General features: G+C 53.6%; 2 protein-coding genes and 1 non-coding gene across 3 annotated transcripts in view; 2 read left to right on the top strand and 1 right to left on the bottom strand.

The window, feature by feature from the left end:
- The window catches only part of MRPL37 (mitochondrial ribosomal protein L37), a 911,410-nt gene that overhangs the window by 524,931 nt on the left and 362,435 nt on the right, over positions 1-24,044 (bottom strand). The gene's annotated exons all lie outside the window — the stretch shown is intronic.
- GLIS1 (GLIS family zinc finger 1) overlaps positions 1-24,044 on the top strand; it is a 235,612-nt gene that overhangs the window by 42,440 nt on the left and 169,128 nt on the right. The window lies entirely within an intron of this gene.
- Positions 7,335-7,398, top strand: LOC126945030 (U7 small nuclear RNA). The gene has a single exon (XR_007722272.1). It is a non-coding gene; the product is annotated as a U7 small nuclear RNA (small nuclear RNA).

Here is a 24,044-nt window from a genome sequence, read left to right as displayed (position 1 = left end):
CCACCACCTTCTTCTGGTTAGGTCTTCGGCTCACCCAGCCTGACTCTCCTTGACCTCTCCTTCTCTCTCCTGCCACTCCTTCACGCTTCACTGCCAGTTAGTGTTTCATACACATCCTCCCCTTAGACTTACACCATGACCTTGGAGGCCTCTCACTCCCCTTTTACACATGGGAGCTGCAAGCTCTCGAGGTGAGATGATGACCCATGGTCACATAACTGGGGATTTGGGCCACACAGTCCAGACCAGCTGGGAGCAGCAGAGCCTGGGGCTTTCCTCTTCCTCAACCCATCCCTACCCCAGCTGCCTGTCGGCCTGCAGGGCTTCATTACACACAGGGCTTTTGAAATGGATGTGGGCCTACTGTGGATTGTAATGTTTTCATTGACTTGCCTTCCCTGACTTATTAGGAACCATTTGCTGCCTGGCCCTGGTCCCTAGTGTCTGGGGAGGTAGTGAGCCAGTATATATATTTATATATTTTTAGAGATGGGGGTCTCACTGTGTTGCCCAGGCTGGAGTGCAGTGGCTATTCGCAGGCACGATCGGAGCTGCCCATGTTTTCAGCCACCCTTCCATACTAGTAACCATTGTCCTGCACGACATTTCATGCTTACCAAGTGACCCTACAGCCTGGATTTTTTGAGGCAGCATCAATTTACTATGATAGTGAGAATTTAGCTCCTGCTAGTGTGTGTGCAGGACTGCACTGTGTGCCCCATGTAGCCCAGTCTATAGTAACTCCTTCTACCCCAAGTCTCAGGTCCGAGCCCTTGAGCAGCTTGCCCAAGGCCACACAGCCTGTAGGAGGTGGAGCTGGAATCCCAGCGGTGTCAGCCCAGCTTGGGCTTTCTTCCTGGGTTGCCACCTCAGCAGGGCCCCCTCTGCATGAGCTCAATTCATGGGCTGGGCCCAGCTTGATGCCCAGGAGGTCAGGTCAGCAGGGCTTTCCTGGGCCAGCAGGGACACTGGGTACAGCCCACTGAGAAGAGAAGGCAGAAAGGGTTCCTGGCAGGGCCAGCTGACTCGCAGAAAGGGAGTGAGGAGGTATAAGCTTGGACTTGAGTCCACAGGGTGAGGTATGGGGAGGGGAAGAGAACAACCGCATTCTGAGCACCTATGGTGTGCTGTGTGCTTTGCTAATGTCTTCTCTCCTTGTCACCCCTCCCCCAGCACCCCACGTCTAAAGGGTTAAATGCCTTTACCCCTGCCATTTCTCACCTACAGGGCCCACCCCCTCCATTTGGCCAACTCCCGCTGGTCTTTCAAACTCATTCAGGGGGCCATCCTAGACCTGCCCTGACCCCAGATTGGGTCAGAGCCCCTTCTTTGGGTCCCTGCAGTCCCTAGAGTGTCCCTCCATGCAGCACCAGGCACCTGTGTGGTGGTCGCCTGCTGCCTGTCTCCCCTACCAGGCAGTAGACTGCGGGGGTCAGGACTGTTTCCTCCTCTCCATGAGCCCAGTGCCCACCGTCAGGCCTGGCCTGGGGAAGGCGCTCAAGGAGAGCTTGTTCAGAGTGACGGTGATGACACAGCCTCCTCGTGTCTGCGTCATGTTTCCTATTTCCCAAAGCATCTTCTCATCAAGGTCACTTTGAGCGACACAGCCATCTGGAGGGTTAGGTAAGGCAGCGATCGATGAAAAGGCACGCTTTCCAGGTGGGGTCACTGAGGCTCAGGAGGCCACCCAGTGTGGTGGTAATAGAGCCCTGCCTCGACATCCCGGGCTTCCTGCACCATCCCCTCCCCTCTTCAGTGCTGCCAGGGCTCCTGCTTTATGATGCCCACACCCTTGGCGACCCCAAGGCCAGGACTGCTTGTAATCAGATTGCCTTCCTCCCCACTGAGCTCATGCTGCTGAGGGAATGGAAATTTGGATCTGTGGGCGGGGGTGAGAGGCTGGGCTGTGGGGGCAGCTCTGGCTGGGGTGCTGTGGGACCAGGATGGGATGTGGCGGCTGGGGGAGCACGCCGGAGCCAGACTTAGCAGTTCTGACCTCTGGCTGCAGGGGCTGCTGAGAACCGTCTCAAGTGGTTGGCCAGATGCCTGCCCCCCAGGTCTGGGTGTCCAGAAGGTTTGGGATGGTCAGCAGCAGGGAAGGTGGATCTTCTGAGGTTAAGTTGGCCATGTTGGTAGCCTCCAGAGACTGACTACCCCAGGGAGACCTGGGTTCAAGTCCTGCCACTGACTTGACATGGGGCCATGGCAAGTCACAGCTCTTCTCTGCTTCAGTTTCCTCATCTGTAAAGTGGGGATAATCGTCTCAGAAGAGGCTGTAGGGAGGATTAAATTATGAAACAGTGCCTAGAACATATGGTGTCATGATGATTTCCTTGTCTGTAGAGTGGAATGTACTTTGCCCTGCTTCTCTCTCTGGGTTGATACAAGGTCTCGACGAAGCACCCTTATACTGTGAAGTGCTGTGCACCTGTGAGGGACATACCTTCTCTCAGAAAGGATGGACATGGATGTAGAGGGATAGAGAAGGGCTCTAGAGGTGTTTCCTGGGATGAGATGGGCCCCTGGGAGTTCATTGACAGACAGGCCAGTCCAGCCAGTGAAGATTGAGTGGGTTCCTGGAAGACTTTGGGATTTGCTTAGAGTGGTGGTGCCCCCCATCCAGAGAACTGGGCCTGCAGGGGCCTTGGGCAAGCGTGTGGTTCCAGCCCAGTGGGGAGAAAGCAGGCCTGAGCTGGGATGGCCTGGGTTTCCCCAACTTCCCTTCTTCACAGCCAGCTTCTAGCCAACCCCTCCAAAAACTCACCCCCACCTGAGTCAGGGTCCCCCACTTCCACTCAGGCTAGGGCCCATACCCTCCGTATCTCTCTCCCAGCTGCACCCACAGTGGCTGAGAAACAGAGCTGCTGGAAGCCCTGTTTCTCAGCACAACCCCAACTCTAAGTCAGAGACAATAGTGGCACCGACCTGGCAAGGCTGTCGTGAAGGTTACTATAACCCTGTAGGGTAATGTATTAATGTGTGTAAAGCACATAGTAAGTGCTCAATAATTGCTAGCTATGTTTATTGTTATTGTTACATCCTTCACGTTATTGCTACATTCTTTCCATGCACATCTCAAGTACATTGAATACCAGTTGCTATTTTATGGTTGTGTTGAGTCCTTTTACTCTTCAGGCAGTGGGGAGCCATGGAGGGCTTTTGAGCAAGGATATGACATAGTGTTGAACTCCAGGATACTGAGTCTGGCAGTGAGTTTAAGCCTCCTTACATGGTGTGCTTAGTTCAAAAGGGGCTTTATTGTTCTATAGTAGTTTTAGAAATAGCTTTTCAAATCCTTCTCTCTTTAGTTGGGGAAAAAGAGAGGTTGGATGAGAAGGAAAAGAAAGCTTGGGTTAGGAAAAAGGGAGGCAGTTTGAGGGGTCAGGTGTTTAACAGAGATAGGGAGGACTGCAGAGTGGGCTGCAGGCTGGGCGTGAAATTGCCAGACACTGTCTCCAGGTCAGATTATAGGTGTGCAACTCCTCCGTCTTCGATGACCCCCGTACATATGGGCCTTGCTGCTGCCATGCTGGGACTAGAGTAATGATAATATACATCTCTCTATGCTTTCAGAAACACAGTCTCTGGGGCAGAGTTGGTTTAACTGTGGAACTTGCTAATGCTGGGTGGGTGTGACTCTGGGTTGGAGGTGGGGTAGGAGGGAGGTCGGGATTGGCCATGAAAGGAATATAAAGTCATTTAGAGAAACCAAATTCAGTAAGGTGGAGCTGTGCAGAAATGAAGGACCCTTTATTAGCAAGTCAAAGCTTGGCCAGTGTATGATTTGATGCTGGCTGAGTGGCTGCAGGGAGTGGCTGGTGGAAAAGGTGTGGAAGCTCCAGGCAAGGGGGTTGTTGGGAGAGGGAGAGGGGATGGAGGAGGAGCAGTGGTGGAGGAGTTCATGGACAGTGGAGAGCATGGAGCAGCAGGGGGCTCAGCTTCTCCCCGTCCGTGTGGATCTGGGATCCTGGGCCCGGGGTCCTCCCAGGCCTCATCTTCTCCAGTGATTCTGCTCACGGAGTCCAGGGTGGGCCCAAGATTCTGTGGGCAACAGGCAAAAGGCCAGACTTTGAGGAACTTGGATTTAGATTCGTGTGTGTCTCCTGTGGTGGTGGGAGGGGCAATGATGAGATAGGCAGGGCTGGGTCAGACTGGGCTCTGTGGGCAGCAGGTGGTAAGAGAGGCTGGGCCTGGGCACTGAAGCCCCCACTGTGGGTACAGCTGGGGAGGAACACAGTGGGGATGCGACCTAGCCTGAGTGGAGGTGGGTACCCTGGCCTACGTGGGAGTAAGTTTTTGGAGGGCTTTGACTAGAATCTGGCCATGAGTGATGGTAAAATTGAGGCGTGTGGGGACCCACCAGCTGGGAGGGGAATGGGGACGGGGTTAGTTCAGGAATCAAACTGAGCAATCAGAGGCAGGGGCCTGCAGCCAGGAAGACAAAGGCAGAGCCAGAGCAAGCCTGACCATGGTGTGGCAGCAAGGGCGTGGTGGGCCCTGCAAGGCAGGAGCTTGGAGGTGGGACTGAGGTCAGAGTCGGACTAGTAGCCGCCCTGTGTGCCTCACTTGGAGCTCCATAGGACCCTCTCAAATCTTCCTGCTGGAAACGGAGCTCGGGGGTGGGAAGAGAGAGCTGTGGGACTAAGTGGTCCCAGCCAATGGTATGAGGGCTGTAGACCAGGGAGCTAATATCATAGGTAGGGTGAGATGCTGAGACTCTCTGTTCACCCACCCACTTGTTTGCTCATCAGATATTAATTAAGGGCCAGGCACCACTGAATAGGAGGCTTTCATGGGCTCCCTTCGTTTAAGAGACAGGTCTCACTCTGTTGCCCAGGTTGGAGTGCAGTGGTGTGATCATAACCCACTACAGCCTCAAACTCCTGTCCTCAAGTGATCCTCCCACCTCAGCCTCCTGAGCATCTGGGACTACAGGTGTGTAACCACTATTCCTGGCTAGCTTTTAAAAATGTTTTGTAGAGATGGAGGTCTTGCTGTGTTTCCCAGGCTGATCTTGAACTCCTGGCCTTGAGTGATCCTCCTGACAGCCTCCCAAAGTGTTGGGATTACAGGCATGTTACAGGCATGAGCCACAGCGCCTGGCCTCTCCTTCCTTTTTGAGAGGCAGTGCGGGCAAGTGCTTGAGGAGGAATGTGTACCCTGGAGCCTGGGTTTGCTTCGTCCCTGCTCCTTCACTGCTAGCTGGATAACCTCAGGAAGGTTACTTGTGCTTCAGTTGCCCCAGCTGTAAAAAGGGGGACATAATTGTATCCACCTCAAGGGGTTCTGAGGATTACATGTCTAGATTTATGCAAAGCAGTTGGAGTGGCACCTGGTTTTTATTATTCCTGCTTCAGCCACACCCTTGGACAGTTTTCGCATCGACATCATCGCCTGTTTCCGGTGATGCCCACCCCACTGCTGAAAAGCCCTTTCTTCCTTCTCTGTCTGTTAAGGCCAGTTCAAATGTCCTGCCTCCTGAGTCTCATTTTCTCAGCCGAAAACAGGGGTTAATCGTCGCTGCCCTGCCTGCCTCTCTGGACGACTGAGGGAAAGACAGATGGCCCTGGCACTCTGAACAGCACTGGACAGCACAGGCTGCGCCAGTGTCCTGCTTGTTCTGTCACGTCCATTGCCAGATGCAGACGTTGAGGCCAAGAGGCTCTGTAGTGTTAAAGTGTCCTTTCTCCACCCTCCAAACTGACCATTTGGCAGCCAGTTCAGGCAGAGGCCATTTGAGATTTGGTTCCTGAAGGAGCCCCCTGCCATGTCTTATATGAGACCAGTGGAAGCTGCCCCAGCTGTGTCCTGCAGCACAGGTCTTCACAGAGTGAGGGCCTTGGAGACCACCCTGTTCCCCGTCATGTGCTGATGGGGGCAGTGGAGCCTGGGGCAGTGAGCCATCCCTGCCTGTGGCCCTGAAGATGCGGTGCTGTGGTGCCGAGCGTTGCTGGGTGGTGAGGCTCCCTGGCCTGATGCCCTCACTGTGTATGTGTGGCTGATGTTTGATTCCTGTTCTTCACCTTTTCTAGCCTATGCTGGGGACCCAGAGATAAATCAGGCTTCAGGCCTGACTCAGGGAGCTCACAGCAGAGGGGGCAGGCCACTGTGTATCAGATAATGACCACATAGTATGACTCAGGGTTAGGGAGCACAGTGCAAAGTGTGAGAGAGCTTCATTTGGGAAGAGATAGGCTTGTGTTGGCCTGGCAGGAAGGGGAAAGGTATTCCACTTACTACATGTAGCCCAGAGATGCAAAGTGGTGGGGATAAACCAGCTCTGAAGGGCACATATGGGCAAGTGAAGGCTGGCAAGGGCCAGGGGCCTGAGGGCCCGGCTGAGCTCCTGGGACCTCATCTGCAGGGGCCAGTAATAGGCACTGAGATGCCTCTCAGAGGGGCCTGGTGGGGGGTAACACATCACAGATGCCACACTCCTGGACAGGAGAGGTCTGGTCTCAGGCTATTATGGTGGGTCCAGAGAGGGGCAGAGTTGCCCAGTGTCACACAGGGCATTGGTACTGCTTGTGGCCAAATGGAGAAGTAAGTGTTTGTTTGGGCTAAGTGTTGAGAATGAAGACCTCTTGAGCGCTTGCTTTCTACTGTTCTCAGGCAGAAAGGTCACAGCACAGATCTTGCTGCGACTCCCCATCTCTGTGGTCACTTGCCCTGGTCTGGCTGACTCTCAGTTCAAGATGTTTCTGGATGGGAAGATACATGGGACTCAACAGGTGGGTCAACTTGGTAGACAGTGGAGGGCTGCAGCCAGGAGGGAGGACTGGAACCAGAGGCCAGCCGGGGTAAATGCCTTTCACCTAGGGAAGGAGGCAGCTGCTGTGAGTTGGTGCCTCTGTGAAGCCTCTGAGGCCTCCTTCCCTCTGGCTGGGCTGTGGCTCCTTTGTATGCCCACTGCCCCCTGCTTTACTCCATCACAGCACTTACTGCTCTGAATTGAAACTCTCCACGTCTCTCTTTCTAATGTCTTTTGAATGAGTGTTGAGGTACATGGACCAACTGTACCTTTGGGCTGGTCTCTTAACCTGCCCCACGTGTAAGGAAACCATCAAACGACCTGAGAGAATGTATTCAGCCGTCCACAAAGTGCTACTGAAAGCAGGGGGCTTGAGGAAGAATGTGGACCCTGGAGTTCTAAGACTACTGTGACGGTTTTATTCCTCAGCCATGCCCGCCCCAGAGTCTGGCCTGGGGTGTGGCTGGTACCTCTACACTACTCTTGGGCCTTTATAGATTCTGCCAGCAGGTGTCCTCAAGGTGCCCCCAAATGAATTCGCTGCCGTTGGGCAAGATCAGGCACTCAGTAAAAATGTAAAAACAAGTGGTATGGCCCTTTTAGAATTTTTCTGGCAGGTTTTCTGGTTTTTACCAGAAAACATCCCACACACACACAGAAACCAATTTTAAAAATGTACCTATTTAGCAGATTTTTCCTTAGCATCTCTTCTTGTACATGACACCGTACAGGGCCTGTGGGCCTGCCCTGGAGGAGCTCAGGGTTTCCTGGGGAAAGCAAGGCAGTCACTCGTCAGCGTGAGACGAGGGAGGAGGAGTGTGCTATGGAGTTTGGGAAGGACATCCTAGTTCCCAGTCGGGAGACCAGGGAAGTCTTTGTGGAGGAGGGGGCATTTGGCCTGGGCACTAAGGAATGGGCAGGAGAGCAGAGAGGGCGGTGAGAAAGGCGGCACCAGAAAGACTGGGTCTAATCCCTAGTCCCTGGCTTGGCAGGACTGCACAGCTGCACGAGGGGTGAGCCCCCTTCTACCCGCCACCTCTTCCCCTTTCCCTACCTTTCCCCTGCAAAGTGCTCAGAGTACATTTTGTAGGGACTAGTCAAAATACAGACTCAGACAGATTTATCCCCCATGAGCCCATACTTGCATTCCTGGGCACAGGAGGGAGTGATGGGCCCGTGGGGATGTTTGCAGAGAAAATAGAACTGAATGAGAGTCTGGTGAGGTGCTCACCCTGAATCAGGGACTGAGCGGGTGTCAGCACGCCACACACAGGGCCAGAGCCTGCTAAGCAGGAAACGCGCTGGGGCAGGGCCAGTGTGGCCTCCAGCGAGGCAGCCCCAGTTCCTCAGCCCCGACAGCACAGTGCGGTGATCCTGATGGCCCCAGGGAGCGCCAGAGGCTGGGTCCTCTGGGCTTGAGGCGGGGCTAGGGGCACAGCCAGGCCTGCTTGCGTCTAGGACTCTTCCTCATCTATGATGTGGTGGGCACCACCGGCTCCCTGAGTTGGGGTGAGAGGTGCGGGGAGGTCAAGCCCCTGTGCCTGGGAGCCTGTGCAAGTGGGAGCAGTTGTCACTGTTCCCTGGTGACATGGGGGCCTGGGGCAGAGAACACCCTGTGATACCTGGTTAACTGGAACCCCCATTAGCCAGAACTCCTGCGCACCATCTGTCCCTTTGTGAAGGAGGTGGCCAGATGCTATGGGAAGACCCTGGCTGGGTGGTGGGCGGCAGGGGCTTTGACCCGGTGCTGCCCCTTCCTAGCTGGGGGGACCCAGAGCATGTAAGCAGACCTTGTGGCTTGAAGAAGAGAATGCACAGAACCACCTGACAGCAGGGGGCCCTTCAGGAAGCTCCTCGGCTCTCACAGGGTGAGGAGAGCGAGGATGTACTTTGTCTTCCCTGAGGAATTATTGTGGGGGCTCAACTGTGTAAAGCCTGACACACAAGGGCTTGGTGAAGTGGGGCTAGCTGGTTGGACCAGGTGATAGATGTTGTCTCAGGGTCTCCTTGGAATGGCTGGGAGTAAATAATTAGTGAAAGAGCTCCATGGGAAGCCTTCAGGAGACTTTCTTTCCTTCCACTGCCCACCCCCCCAAAATGTGTGAGAGACCCAGGTGGACGGGTGGTGCCTTACAGGGTATGAAAGGCCTTGGGAGCTGGGACTACTCTCCTCCTCCTCTGCCCAAGAGGCGAGCGGCCCCTTCCAAGTCCAGCTTTCCTGCTTAGCTCTAGTTGTGCTCCCACCGTGATTCTCTCGTTTGCTTCCATCCTGGGAAAACCTTTCCTTAACTTCAGGAGATTCTAGGTTCCAGTCCATGCTCTGCCCCTCGGAGGCTGTGTGACCTTGGCCAAGACGCTTGGCCTCTCTGAGCCTCGGTGGCCTCACTGGCAGTGGAGTAGCTCTTGGGAGCCTCCTATACACAGCTCTGGAATCCACCGTGTACCAGGGCAAAGAAAGGGCTCAACACCGTCAGGAAGTTCAATTATGTGATGGACACGGTGATCCTGCAGGGCACAGTCCCACCTCCCTAGCATGGTGGACAAGGCCCTTGGTGATCTGGCCACAGCAAACTTATTGCCCCACTCCCACCTCCATTCAAGCCACCCGGAACATTTCCCATCCTCTGAACCCGCCACATGTTCTCATGCTTCTGTGCCTTTGCATGGTCACTCTTTTCTTGGCTGGAGAGCTCCTATTTCTCTCTTAAACCCAGCTCAGATGCTCCCTCTTGGACTCCTTCCTGTCTTTTTCAAGCAGAGTCAGTTCCCTTGGCCAGAGATGAGCACTGTTTTCCCCGCGTTCCAGTTTATCTGCTCCCCTCGCTGCCTCCACAGTCTGTGAGCTTCCCGAGGAGAGGGAGAGGATCTGATTCATCTGTGCCTCCAGGGCCCAGCTCAGGGTCTGCCACCAACCAAGCAAGGACCATTTTCCTGTGCTCACAAGGAGCTCTGCTCTCTTTCTCACCCTTCTTTCCCACTTTGGAGGGAAAAAGCCCTGCGGATGAGAACAAAGCAATGTCCTCCATGAGAGAGGCCCGGGGGCTGGTAGAAAGTGGAGTAGGCGGAACTGGAGTGGAGAATTGTGCCGTTGTGGAGCTGAAAGATAAGAAGGGGCCATGGTCTGACTTGGCAGTGCGCTGCCTCCAGAATGGGCTGCAAGGGAATCTTCCTTCCTTCCTTCCTCCCTCACTTACTAAGTACCCAGCTTCAGGGCAGTCATTGCTCCGCTTCGTGGGGAAACAGTGGAGCATGAGAGAGAACCTCCTAAAGGGGCTTTGCAGTCTGGTGGGAGAGATGGAAGGAACAATGGCCATAGGTGGGCAGCTGAGATCATGGCCGTGGGAGTGGAGAGGGGCCAGCGAGCAGCCTGGTGGATGATGGGGAGAGGGAACTAGATGAAGGGCCGGGGCAGAGGGGGAGGGTGGGTTTCTGACGGAACCCATGCATGAGAGGGAATGGGGAGAATCTGAGGTGAGGCTGGCTGGAGGGCTCAGCAGGGAGCAGTTCCTGAGGCCAGATGGCTCAGCACAGTGCAGCAGCTCCCAGCAGATCTGGCTGCGGGGCAGAGGACAGATTGAGGGGCCAGTCAGGGGCAGGAGCCTCAGACTGTGGTAGCGGTGGCCAGCGCTGAAGCCGCTGGGGAGAGGTGGGGATGGGTTAGGACCCACTATTTGAGACCTGACAACTGACTGGATGTGAAAGCTGAGGGTGACGGAGACGGTCACAGGCAAGGAGGGAAGTGACAGTTGTCTCAGGAAATAACTTGTTGGAAGAGAGGGGAAAAAACACAAAGAACTCAGCAGGGATCTCTGCAACTCAGGGTAATTTTGGCTTCGGAGAGTCAGCCTGCTAATCAGATTGTAAAAATCAGGTACCAGGGTTTTTGCAGAAAATGCAGCAGATCAAAGCCAGGGTCGATTAGACTCTGATTAAACATTGCCGAGGAGGTCAGACTCATTACGGAGGAATGTACACAGGCCGGCAGCGCTGACGGGGGATAATAACAGATCGCGCCCGGCAGCGCAGACACCACGGCGCTCTGGGGACGCGGTCCTCCGCGGCGGGGCGGCCACAAGGAATGGTATGTCCGCGGGCTCCAATGGGAGTGAAGGTGCAGGGGTGTGTGGCAGCATGTAGGGTCAGCTGCGTGCTGTCTAGTCTCCTTGTCTGTGGCTCCTGGATGGGGGGTGCTGCTGTGAGCTGGGCATTGGCAGAGGTCAGCCAGGACACCCGCCTTGCTGTCTTTCACCTTTACCTGCTGGCTCATGGCCTTTTTGCTGGAGGAAATGCCTCCTCACCCTCTTCTTTTTTCTGTTTCCCTCTCAGAACTCTGCCAGCATCTCCTCCAGGAAGCCTTCCCTGACTTCTAGCCCAGGTCAGGTGTCTCCTCTGGGTCCCCACAGCGCCAGTGCTCTGGCTTGTCTCCCCTCCCGTGAGTCTCTTGATGGCAGCATGACTCTCTGTGTCCTCTGTTTCCAGCTCAGGGCTGGGCAGGGTGGATTCTCTGATCTGGGCAAAGCCAATTCCCTGAAGCCACACATCAAGCCAGGCTCCACTTGCCTGCCCTGAAGCAGGCCCAGGACTTCTGCTGAGAGGTGGTCATGGGGTAGGGGTGCTGGGAGCCTGCTGGCCAGGAGGACAGGAGAGGCAGGTGGCCCGCCAGGCCGGTGTGGGAGCTGTATGAAGGAAATTCATGGCGGGGAAGAAGGGAATGAGTGCCAGGCTGAAGAGCCTGGAGGTGACCCTGTGGGTACTAGTAAGCCACTGAAAGTTCTTGATTTGAGGTAGTGACAGAAACCAAACTGTGCTTCAGGAGGTACTGGAGGGCCCTCAATTTCTTTCGTGAGAGCAAAATTCTCTGAACAGCCAGCCACCCTGGTGGCTTTGACCTCTACTTGTTGCTTCACCTTGCAGTGTGAAGTGAGGCTCACCTGCAGTGGTCCCCATCCATGATCTTAAGGGGCCCAGGCTGGTCCTGACCACAGAGATCCCAGGAGTCAGAGGGAGCAGGGAGACCTCTAGAGGCTTCTAGGCTTTCCCACGCTTTCCCAGGGTTAGGAAAATCAGGCTGAGTTTGGTTCACACATTCCATAAATACACACACCTTCTGGGTGCCAGTCCTGTGTTGAGTTCTGGGGAGGCCCTGAGGTTCTAGCAGCCTGGCTCCCTCCGGAGAGGGCAGGAGGAGCTGGACACAGATATCTTGGGGGTGGGGAGGACATGGACCCAGGAATGCCCTGCCCATCTGAGGGAGACATGGACACCCCCAGGCCTGGCTGGGAACTTTGGAGTTTAGAAGGAAGGAACACAAAAGCCCTTAACCTCCCAGCTGGAATGTGGACACTTCATCCGTCCTGCTCTCCGTCTTTACTCCAGCCCCATAAATGTCCAATTTGGGGAAAAGATTCCACTCTAAGCCCCGGCAGAATAAGGTGATTAAGAAACTGAGCTCCGTAAAATTGTCCGTGTTCTGGCCGGCGGCGTGGGTCGGGAGAGTCCCCAAGTCTCAGGCCTGGCAAGGACTGTACAAAGCCCTCGTCCTTCTAATCTACGTCCTCCCAATGCACAGATCCCTTCTGCAGCATCCCCAGCAAGTGACCACCCACTGTGTTCTTGAGGGTCTCTCTTGATGGGTGCTCAGTACCTCCCCAGGGTACCCAGTTCAGGGCTGTGACACTCCATTCCTGACAAGCATTTACCGGGCACCTCGGTCCTTCTTTCATTCCCCATGCCTGCCTGTGCCAGGGCTTCTGCTAGGGCTAGAAACAGAAGAGCTAAGGCTAGTACCTGCTAACATCCCTGATGCATGCTGTGTGCCAGACACCGTACTGACTGATTTATGTGAATGATCTCATGTGATCCATGTGAGGACTCTCTGAAGTAGGTGGTGCCATCATTCTCCCCATTTCACAGATGAGGCCCGCAGAGATAGAGTAACTCACCCAGGGTCATGCAGATAATCAGAAGCAGGGCTGGGGCTTGGACCCAGGATTCTTTGACACCATAGTCTCTGCTCGTGGTCATTGTGCTCCACAAGTTAGGAGGCCTTTGGTTGGGGGGCTCAGGCTCTGGGGACTGCCTGCCTCTGTGGTTAAAATCGCGTCCACCTGGTGTGAGGATGCCCATTAGGGAGTTACTGAGTGTGAGCGCTCGGATGAGCACCTGGCCATTGGTAGATGTTCAGGAGGTGTTCGCAGTGTATATCCACGGTGCAGGTAGGGAGCCAGGAACGTGTCTGCCAGAAGTGGGACCCCAGACTCCGTATGCCAGGACTGAACTCACCTTCTTTCCTTTCCTTCTAAAGCACTGTGCCACCTTCTGCCTCAGTGTGCCTTTGCACAGACCATTCCCTTGACCTGGAGTCCTCTCCCTTCCTTTGCTGCAGACTTTGCTCACTATTTCCTCATTCTTAATGTCTCAGTTTATGCTACTTCTACAGGGAAGCCTTCCTGATTCCTCTCCTATGTACAGTGAACAGAGTTGATTGTGTATTATTTGTGTGGTTCCTTGATTGCTCTCTGACTGCTCACTAGGTGCTGAGGTTAAGGCAGGGACATCTGTTTAACTCATCATACAGTTAGGGGCCACAGTCCATCTATCTGTAAAATGGCAGGGTTGTCTGAGATAATCTTTGAGTTTCCTTCCTACTCTGGTCTGATTGAATGAGCGTCTGCTGCACACTTGTTATGAAAGGCAGCTCCTCCTAGATTAACCAATGGTGAAAAGGCCTCTCCTAAGACTTTCTCTCCTTGCCTGCCCCCTGGCTCTGCAGTTTTCGCCCATGAAGTATCAGTTCAGACAGGAGCGTGGGTGTATTCTAATAAGCAAAGAGCTACCAACTTGCAATGCCAGCAGTTAAGGTCTCTGCCAGGGGCCTTGCCATCTGCCTGTGCCTCGGCATCCCTTATGGGGACACATATTGAGAGGTAACCTGCAGAGGAAGGCCCTGTTCTGATTACGTTCAGCTTACTTCAGTCACATCTATAAGAGTGAGAAGGCCATTCCCCCACCAGAATGTGAGCTCCTCACAGGGGTGCAGGGATGCAGGGACTGTGCCTGATGCACCTTTCATCCCCCCACTCCTTCATGCCTAGCACACAACCTGCCACCAGGTGTCAGCTGTGTCAGCGGCTGCTTGCTGGATGGCTGAAGGAGTGAAGAATGCGTGGCTGCAAGTGGGTCCGAAGTTGGAGTGGGAGTCGGAGTCGGGTGGTGAGCGGGCTGTGTAGAGGCAGAGGGGCGCCTCACCTTTACAACAGGAAGCATCTGTGCAGGGCTAGTGCGAATCTGCCTGAAACGGCCCCCACTGGCCAGATGCCAAGAGTTTATTGCATGCAGCACAGCAATTTCAAATTTCCTTTATTTTCTAAGAGCCGACGAATTAGTTGAAAGATTAAGAACACTTGCAAAGTAGCCTACAAAGTGGTTTAAGTTAGTGTAGTATAAACTCAACACAGAGTGTAGCAGGAGGGGAGGGGAAATGGTCAGAGAAGGCCCCTGAGAGCAGGAACTTATTGCCGGCTGGGTGCAGATGGCTCTACAGAAAAAGAGAATGGGGGAGGAGAAGAAGGGGTTCAGTCCCAGTTGCTCCACCCACCCACAGTGACCTCGAGTGCATCTTTTAGCTCTGAGCCGTCTGTTCCCTAAGGGTAGGTCCTCCTATGTCCCACGCACCTAGAGCAAAGTGGGGGCTTCACAAGTCTTTGTGGGGTGGTTACCACTGGTGGGCTCAGGCCCTTTTCCTGCCTTTCCTTAGTAGTCCTTGAAAAGACATAGCCATCCTTGAGCTGTGGAAGGTGCAGGAAGTCCAGTCCCCTGCTTTGTCAGCAGAGAGAATATGAATGCTCTCTTTCTTGGCTTGTCCAGCCTGGTGGCATCCACTTCTCCCATTTTACTCACAGTTTTACAGGAATTCTCCCTTGTCTCTGACTTGGGTCCAGGCCCCTCTCTGGCTCCAGCCAGTATATTCCTCTCTACTTGGCATTGTCCTGGGAGCAGGGCGGCCAGTGAGGGGAGGTGGCAGTGATGCAGGCAGCAGACGATGAGGCCCCAAAACTCTGCCTTGTTGGACAATGGTGGCCGGCCCGGTCTCAGCCCACCTCAGGCTGCAGCCCTGGTTCTGATGAGCAGCCCTGGGGAACAGCATGCCATCTACCCATAACCCAGCCCAGGTACTCACAGCTGGGCATGCATCTTCATGCAGCCACGAACTCAGAAAAGAAGGTGCCAGTGTGGATCGTGGAGCAGTGGAGGAGTGCTGGAGTTTTCCTCTTTAACTTAATTTCGGAGGCTTGCGTGGACCCAAGGCCAAGAAGAGGGACCTGCATCCTCTCTCTGACCCTGGCAGATAGCATCAGTGCAGTCAGCCTGAAGGCCCTGGAAACACTGACCCAGGTGTGTCCAGGGTTGAGATCATCTGGCCAGTGTCTGCACAGGGTAGATGTGTCGGGCAGTGGCCACGTGTGTGCCGTCTTGTGGAGAAGTACACCTTGGGCACAGTGAAGGGTAAAGTTCTTGTCCACAGTCAATTCTCTGCCTTCAAATACGTCTCACCCTGCTCATTTAGACAGCTGTGGGATTAGATCTGATATTTTATTCCTGCTGTTTAGTTATTAGGGAGAATCAGTCTTAGAATAAACTCAGATGACCTGAATGGTTTTGGTTTTGGAGTGTCTTTCATTCATTCACTCATTCATTCAGCGGATAGTAAGAGCATCACACCTATTCCCCCAAATAGGATTTGTTTTCTGACCATGTGAGTTTTAAAACCTTCTCTGATATTAACAGGATGATTATCACATCTTCTGATGATCACATTTCCATGTGGTCTACAGTTACTTTCCCTTCTGTTATTTAATGTTGTCAAGGTGAGGGACTTTATTATTCATCTTTTGCAAGAGGAGGAAGAGGCTCAGAGAGGTTAAGTATCTTGCCCATGGTGACACAGCTCTGTCAGGAGCAGAGGTCTGTGACTGTCCCCTTTCACCCTAGTACTGGTACTGGTGCCACTGAGTGGCGGGCCCCACACTCATGGTATAGATGATGGTCTCTACTTCCTGCCAAAAAGCAGGGGTTTGTGGACAGGGAAGTACATTTTCTTAATCGTTCTGGGCCTCCGTGTTCCTATCTATGAGACTGATGTGATGGAAGTCTCCCTCCTTGCCTTTCCTTATGAAGACATTAAGAACAAATGCCATATTTGATCTGAATTTTTTTTTTAAGCTGTTAGTGGCTGAGACAATCTAGGTCCTTTAGAATCTCCCTGTGAGTGGAGACCTGCCTCCCTCTCTGCCTTCTCCCTCCTTCATTCAGCAGACATTTGGGCTGGGGATTGGGGATCTGGAGAATTCGACCTGGCACCTGACCTTGAGGATTTCAAAGACATGTGGCTTGGATGGGTTCGGTAAGGAAACAGGGGTCTCAATTACTGCTTCCATATTTGGGGGCACCCTGGGAGCAGGAACATGGGGTGGCCTTTCCCCAGGTCAGGCTGCCTCAGGTGTGGGTAGAAGCCTTTGGTTTTCAGCTCGAAGAATCCTCTTTACGAGAAAGGACCGACATGCTGGAGAGAGAAGTCAAAAAGTCGGGCCAGCATTGTCCGCCATGTGTCAGCCTGCTACAGGGGCTTTCCAGCCCTCCCCGGGCCCTCCTCGCAGTAGCACAGGCGGGCAGGAATGATTGCTGTCCCAAGGAAGCGGCTCAGAGCAGCCAAGGGGCCTGTTCAGGAGGCACGGCTGACTTCGAGCTCTCATCTCTGTGGTTCTGCAGCTCAGACTTCTCTCTGGGACACTGTGCCTCTCAGTAGCCCTCCCTGGGCTCTGTGTAAATGGGGCAAGTGGCTTTCTGGGCCCCAAACAGGAGGGGCCAGGCAGCCTGTGGCTTGGGCAGGGGTCTGAGTCTCTGAGTCTTCATTGCCTCGCTCTGGGCTGCCCTTTTTCCTGGACTCCTCCTGGAGCAGCAGATGCTTCAGGTCAGACGTTCAGCCTCACATCTGGTCTCCCTCCTACTTTCATCTGAAACCCAACTCGGATTGTCTCAGTAAACAAACAGTAAATTCAACAATACAATCTTCTTGAAATGCCTTGTAGTTATTTTAAGGCTGTTTTGGGGTTTATTTTAATTGCAGGCCCAGCTCCCACAGTCATGCAGCTGCTGCTGGGGGCATTTGTGGCTGCCACCTCCCTCTCTCCTGCCCGTTCCCCCTCATAGTGGGCCCCTTTCCCCTCCCATCAGAGGTCCAGGGTGGCCTGGAGGTAGTGGAGGGACATAAAGTGGGATGTAAGGTTGCTCCCCCATGTTTCCCGCTTCATCTAAGAACCCCGGCAGCTGTAGTGGCCACGAGCCCAACTTCAGACCTGGGCCTGGTGGGAAGAAGACATGAGAGGTGGGGGGTGACCTCCCAGACTGTGGAGGGGTCATAGGGAAGGAGCAGCCACGGGCTGGTTTTAGGTTTGCTGCCTGGGAACCCAGACCACAGGCATACCACACTTGACAGCAGAAGTGGGCTGGAAAGTTGGGTCGCTAGAAGCCAGATTCTTGGGCTGGGAAGGGACCCTGGAGTTCAGCTTGTCCAGTGCTTTCCGTTTCCAGTTAAGGAGACTGAGGTCAGAGACCTTCCCTGCTTCCCGAGGCTGAGGCCTCACTCTTGCTCTGCTCCCGGCTGTTCTTGTCTGTGTTCTGGCTGATAGTACCAGTTGGCAATGCCCCGGTGATGCATCCATTTAACTCAGGGCTCAAACTCAGCAGCCTTTTAGTTCCAAGAGAATTGGGCAGTCCTGGTGGCTGTTGGTACTTGGACAGGCTGTAGGTGATGTTTCTGTGCCCTTAGTACATCTCTGCCATCATCTCTCCATCCATGGCTCGTGGGGAGGGGCAGGTACCAGCTTTTTCTCATTAATATGAATTAGAAAATATTGTTGGTGCTAGGAGTCCAGAGACCTGGCTTTTTTTTTTTTTTTTTTTAAATGATGCCAGGCAAGTGATCTAACCTCTCTGAGCCTCAGTTTCTTCATCTGTATGGAGGTTGAACAGCTGCAGCCCATTCTGAGGCAGCGACGCCGCTCCCCTCCTCCCCACCCTCCTGCACTCCCAGGCCACCTGAGAACTGATGGCTGAAATCCGCAGAGAGGTTCTTGGTGCAAGGGGGCCCTCTGGGCATCTGCGGCGAGCTGCAGCTGAGTGTGGCTCTACAGCAAGGGTGGCAGGCACCTCAGGGGACGTCTGGTGGGGACATCGTCAGGTCTGATGGGGGTGCCCACTGCCTCAGGAGCGTGGGGAAGAAAGACCAGGATCAACAGACCTCGGGCCATCCACAGCCGGTATATTTCCCAAGGAGCTGGCAGTGCCAGGGAACTGTGGAGGAATCCCACGTTTGGGGGCTGTTTTCTAAGTGCCAGCCATGGGTGGTGGGGACCTCAGGTATATCTTATTCTCACCATAGCTCTGGCAGGAGACATCAGTGTTTCCATTTGACACTTTGAGGAGTCAAAGTGTCTCCTCATTTCAGGAGACGGAGGCTCAGAGGGGAAAGTATGTTTTGGAGGCCTGGCAGCAGTGAGGTGGGAGGCAAACACCAGAGACTGTGCTCCTCCCTTAAACGAGAAGAAGGCTTGGAGGAACGCCTACAGATGGGCAGTTCTTGAGGTGATGACAGAGAAGTAGGGAGAGGAGGTGAGGAGGTGCCGCAGATCCCAGAGATGGCGTGACAGCAAGCGCAAAGTGAGGGTGCTCCTCGCGGGTGCCCGGGGCTGGGTCCAATCGGACTGGGGCCCAGGCCCTGGGAGACGTCTGGTCTGGGCCTGCAGAGGCCCCTCTATTTATTTGTACATTGCCAGATGTAAACTAATTTGTTTAGCAAGAAAAAACACATTTTTATTGCCTTCCAAACTGGGTTGTTTTTCCTCTGGCTGTCTGTCTGGCGTTCGATGGCCAGGCCATGGAGCAGAGCTTTTGGGAACATGCTTAGGTGTTGGTGAGGCGAGGCTGTCATTTGCGGGGTGTTTCTCCCCACTGGCTCCCAGAACCTGGCAGACTTGAATTCCTGCCCCCGCGCCGTCCCCACTACGTGTACCGCCTTGGCCAGCCACTTGGCGGCTTCGTGCCTCTATCTTCTCACCTGGAAGGTGGGCATCACTGCTGGTCCTTCATGGAAGGAGCCAATCTGGTTCCGCCAACTTTGTTTATTGGTGAAAAGTGGATGTAGCAACTATAACTCCCATTATGACTAATCTACACACTGCACTCTGTTGATGGAAACACTAGCCCCTCAGGAAGCTCATTATACCCCTCATGTGTGTCTGTCATCAGAGCTGTAGGCTGGCGTCATCCTCAAGGGTAGTGGGGACAGGGGAAGGAGAGCTTGGGCTTCTGGCATACCCGCTGTTTGCATTGCTCAGCTAGGGGCTCCGTGTATGTCACATAACACAATCCTGGAAAACTGGCAAAACAAGTGTGACATTCTGGTGTTGTAGATCAGCCTTAGCAAGGCCAGAGGGCCCGCAGGACCGCTAAGTGGGATTTGAAGGCATGTATGTCCAAAGCCGTCTCATTCTAGTATGAGGCATGAAAGAGAAATTGTAATAAATTCAAGGAGGTATTAGAGCTCCTAGCCCTGAAATGAGGTTGATGGGGAGGGATACAGCCTAGCTTGGCCCTGGAGAGCATGAGAGGGTACTCTTGGAGGTCAGGGTGGAGGGTGCTTCTGGCCCCAGGATGCACACGTGGAAAGTTGGAAGGCTCAGCCCAAGGGCTGGGGAAGGACCTGTGCCTTGCCTATTTCAGCCTGATTGCCCTTAAGGAACATGTCTGTGGCAGGGCTGGGGATGGGGGTGCTTGGGTGGTGCCGGTGATTTCTAAATATCTACATCAGCCATGCCTGTAGATGGTGCTGGGTTCTGAGGACTGGCCCTCAGGGAGTGCGCCATGCAGTGGGGAGGTGGAAGGATCCTTGGGAAGACCCAGGCAGGGCCGATGGGGATGTGTTGGATCTCTTAGGCTTGGAGGTTCCTCCCTGGGTTGCTGTGCCAGGGTGTGAGGGAGGCAGGCAGCCCAGTCCTTAGCCCAGACTGAGGAGGAGACTGAGCTGGGCAAGGGTGGATGCTTCTCAGTCCAGGCCTGGGCCGATTGCGCTCAGAGCTTTGAGAGAACCACGATTCCTGCCTGGTCCTCCCTGATGAGTCTTTCCTTGTCCCCACCCCTTAAGTGGAGCCACTGAGGCTGATACCCTTGGGGCCTGTGGGGTGGGGTATCCCCAATTGTTACATCCCACAGATTTGACCAAAACCTCAAACCCCAAACCAGAGCAAACGGTGTTAATTTGCTGAATCCCAAAGTGAATCCAAGGATTAATTTTTTTCCCCGAACTGTGAACCAAGTCTACGATTTCTTCTTCAAAATAAAAGAGGGTTCTGTTCAAGAAATTTCAAATTTTAACTGTGCCTTTTTTTCCCCTCCTGCTTTTGCTTGGGGATTTTTGGACAAGGTCCTGGTGGCTGCTGGCTCCAGGCTTGTCTCTCTGGGCCAGGTAGGGAGAGGAGGTGGGATGGGGTGGGGTAGGAGCTGCTGTTCTGTGGGGTGGGAGTTGGGGGAGGTTTTGGTGAAGAAGTGGCAAGACAATGAGAGCTCCAATTGGAAGGAACCCTGGGCCAGGAACCCGAAGACCTGTGTTCAAGTCTGGACTTTGTAGCTCTGTGCCTCTGTGTGAGAACTGCACCTCTGTAAGCCTCTGCCAAAATGAGGAAAACAGTCCTCTTGCCTTCAGAGCCATGAGGAGAAGTCCCCTGGCAGTGTCTGTCTGTGCTTGAGGCCAGCTGTGAGAGGTGGTCAGTGACACCTGCATGTTTGCACAGCTCCTTATTTCGTTTTCTTAGATTTCCTTAGACAGGTCTGGGAGAGATGATATTTTCCTTGCCTTGGGAGATCTGGGCTCACTCAGAGTGGGGCTATGACTTGCCCAAAGTTGGGCCCTAATTTGGGTCTGAGCCAGGCACTGACCCAAGCTTCTGATTCAGGGAAGCAGCAAGGGCATGAGTGGAGCACAGGCTTCACCATCAGACCCTGCTTGAGCTGTGTGACCTCAGGCCATATGCCCTCTCTGAGCCACATCTCTAAAGGTGGAATAATAATCCCAAGTTAATGATTTTCTTGTCATTGCTAGGATTAAAGCCACCCACTCAGAGCCTGCACAAAGGAGATGCTTGGAGAGTAAATGAATGAATATTAGTTTAACAAGGTTTGGGAAAGAGGCTATTTTGGGGAATTTCAGGATACTGGAGTTATCAGGACCCTCACCTGTAACCCCAGTCAAGCAAAGCTGGTGGCTGCAGAGAACCAGCTGTCTCCAGGTGAGATGCTGTGACTCCTTCAGCCCACGTGAGGCTCCTGGCCAGAAGTGAGGAGAGCTGAATTCACCGAGTGTGTGCAGGCAGCCTGTCCCTGCCGCTCCTGGGCCATGGCGAGTGACAGCTCCTGCAGGGCACTTCTGTTTGTAATCTGCTTGTAATCTCTTAGAAGCCTGCATGCCAGGCTTGGCTCAGCCCCCACTGCCTGGATGACCTCAGGCCAGTCTTGCCTCTCGGCCTCAGTTTCCTGTTCTGTAAAAGAGAAGTCTCCTGCCAGCTTTGGTGGGGTGGTGAGCTTAGCATCCCTTATGTGGATGACTTCAGCTCAATCCCAGGGGCCTCTGGATCAGCCTTGAACCCCAGCCACATCATAAGTACTTCATTACATGCTCCTTAGTTTAACATGTCTTTACCCGAAGCCTAAGCTCTGGACATCAGAACTGGGCGGTGTCTGCTGCTTCTCTGCCTCTCCTAGTGTCTCGCACAATGCAGGGGTGCAGGATTCCTGGCTAGGTGTTCAGCAACAACAGCAACAAGAGCTCACATGCCTGCAACTCCTTTGAGCACATTTACATGTATTCCTATTCCCATTTTACAGATGTGGAAACTGGGGCGCAGAGAACTTAAGTAATTTAGACCTGTGATTTAAAAAAACAGTGTTTCTTACACTTTCCTGTGCATAAAAATCACTTGACAGGCTTGTTAATATCCAGATTCCTGAGCCCTGTCCCCAGAGATTCTGTTTCAATAGGTTGGGGTGAGAATTTGGATTTCTAGCAGGTTTCTTGGCGATGCTGATGCTATTGGACTGTGGCCCACACACTGGGTAGCACTGATCAAAGTCACTCTCATACAGGTATTTGCAATGTTTTCACCCCCATCTCAGTGGATTCTTTTTTTTTTTTTTTTTGGAGACTGAGTCTCACTGTCACCCAGGCTGGAGTGCAGTGGCATGATCTTGGCTCACTGCAACGTCCGCCTCCCGGATTCAAGTGATTCTTCTGCCTCAGCCTCCCAAGTAGCTGGGATTACAGGGGTGCACCCCCATGCCCAGCTAATTTTTGTATTTTTCATAGAGACGGGGTTTTACCATGTTGGTCAGGCTGGTCTCGAACTCCTGACCTCAAGTCATCCACCCACCTCGGCCTCCCAAAGTGCTAGGATTACAGGCGTGAGCCACCGCACCTGGCCTCAGTGGATTCTTAACTACAACCCTGATGAGGAGCCAGACCACACAGGTTTCCATGCATTCTTGCCTTCATGTGGACTTCACCACCTCTGGTGTACCAGGCATTGTGCTTAGCATTAGGGAATGTACAATGGAGAGTGGCTTAATTCTTGTTGTAGAGAAAAATAGGCCCAGAGAATTGAACTTTGTTCTTTTGTTTTTCTATCCATCTGTTCATCCAACAAATGTTTACCAGTGCTGTTCTGTCTCAGGCCCTGAGCTGGGTGACTGAGAAGAACAGATGTAACCCTGGTTTGGAGGAAATCCAGTGTAGTGGGAGATGCATGAGAAGCTCGGGGAGTAGTAGGTGCCCATAGGTAGGGACGTAGGTGTCAAGGGACTCTTTCCGAAGGAGGTGACTTGCCCAGGACCTCACAGGTGCTAAGCGTAGCCAGGGCTTGAAGCCACGGCTCCCCTGCACTGTGCTGCCTTTCTGTAAAGCCCTTTTGGTTCATTCCCTCAGCACAGTGTAACTGAAGGCATGGGTTTATTTTGTTTTTCCTCTGTATCTGGGGCTGAGTTTCCCTGGCCAAGTGGCCCCAGTGGTAATCCAGGCCCTTTCAGAGTCATTTTATCACTGCTATCTCTAAATCACTCCAGCGTTCCACTAGCAACAACAACAAAAATTCTGTGGGCATGGTGTGGACAAGAGGTTAGTTAAAGGCATAACACTTATGAGCCTAAACTGAGTGTAGACTTGGGAAATGAAGGGGGGCTTGTGGGGACCCAGATTGGAACAAGGCTTCCACTTCCACTGGCGCCATTTAGGCCTTTATAGGCATGAGATTGTGGGGAACACAGAGTGCTTGCCAGCTCAGGGAATAATGCACCCAACACTGGAGCGACCTGGCTGGGCAGAGACTTGGGGACAGTCTGGCCAGGCTGGGCCTGGGGAAGGGCCCACCCTGCCTGAGCCCCGCAGCCAGTCCCAGCAGAGAGTAGGGTAGGGCCACAGCAGCTCCAGGGCACTTTTGCTGCTGTGGGCAGCTAGATTTGGGAGATCACAGTCTGCTTTTATACCCAGCCCTGAGCTGGGTACTGTGGGGCATAGAAAGAGAGAAACTCAAGATTTGTGTGGGGAAGGGGGGAGAGAGGAGCAGGTGGAAAGTCTTGCAGGGCACATTGTTAAACAAAGCATCAGAGACTGCAGGCAGACTTCACAGAGACCTGCAAATGCAAGGCCTCAAAGGCCAATTGGGTTTGGGTTGGCAGAGAGGCCTTGTTGTCAATCCAACTTGCTGCTCTGTGCAGTTGGAGACTGCTCCAAGATCCACAGCCAAATAAATAGTCCAATGACAGGGGATGTTCTGAGTACTAGAGAAGCACACAGTAAGTCACCGTAGGCCCAGGGGTAGGAGGTGGTCAGGGATGGCTTCACAGAGTAGGTGATCTTGGGGCTGGGCCTTGAAGGATGTGTAGGAGTTAACAGATAGGAAGGTGAGAGAGTATTCCAGGAGGAACTCCATACAGCTCTGAGTTGGGTCAGTTGGGTAGAATGGTTCCATTTCGTACAAAGGAAGGCGGGGCTTATGGAGGTGGACTGACTTGCCCAAGGTGATGGAGACCAGACCTCTGGATTCCTCATCTAGTGTTCTGCCCATTGCCCTGCACTGCTTCCTAAGTCTACTCTCAGGCCCCAGCAGGAGCCCTGGAAGGCTTAGGATATACCCTGGGCTTCTGGTCCATTTTGGCACCTGGATTGGAAGAATGGCTGGGTGGGAAGGGT

Source organism: Macaca thibetana, chromosome 1 (assembly GCF_024542745.1).
Source record: "Macaca thibetana thibetana isolate TM-01 chromosome 1, ASM2454274v1, whole genome shotgun sequence".
Classification (NCBI taxonomy): Eukaryota; Metazoa; Chordata; class Mammalia; order Primates; family Cercopithecidae; genus Macaca; species Macaca thibetana.
Note: the sequence above shows the minus strand (reverse complement) of the source record. Positions and strands in the feature narration are given on the sequence as shown.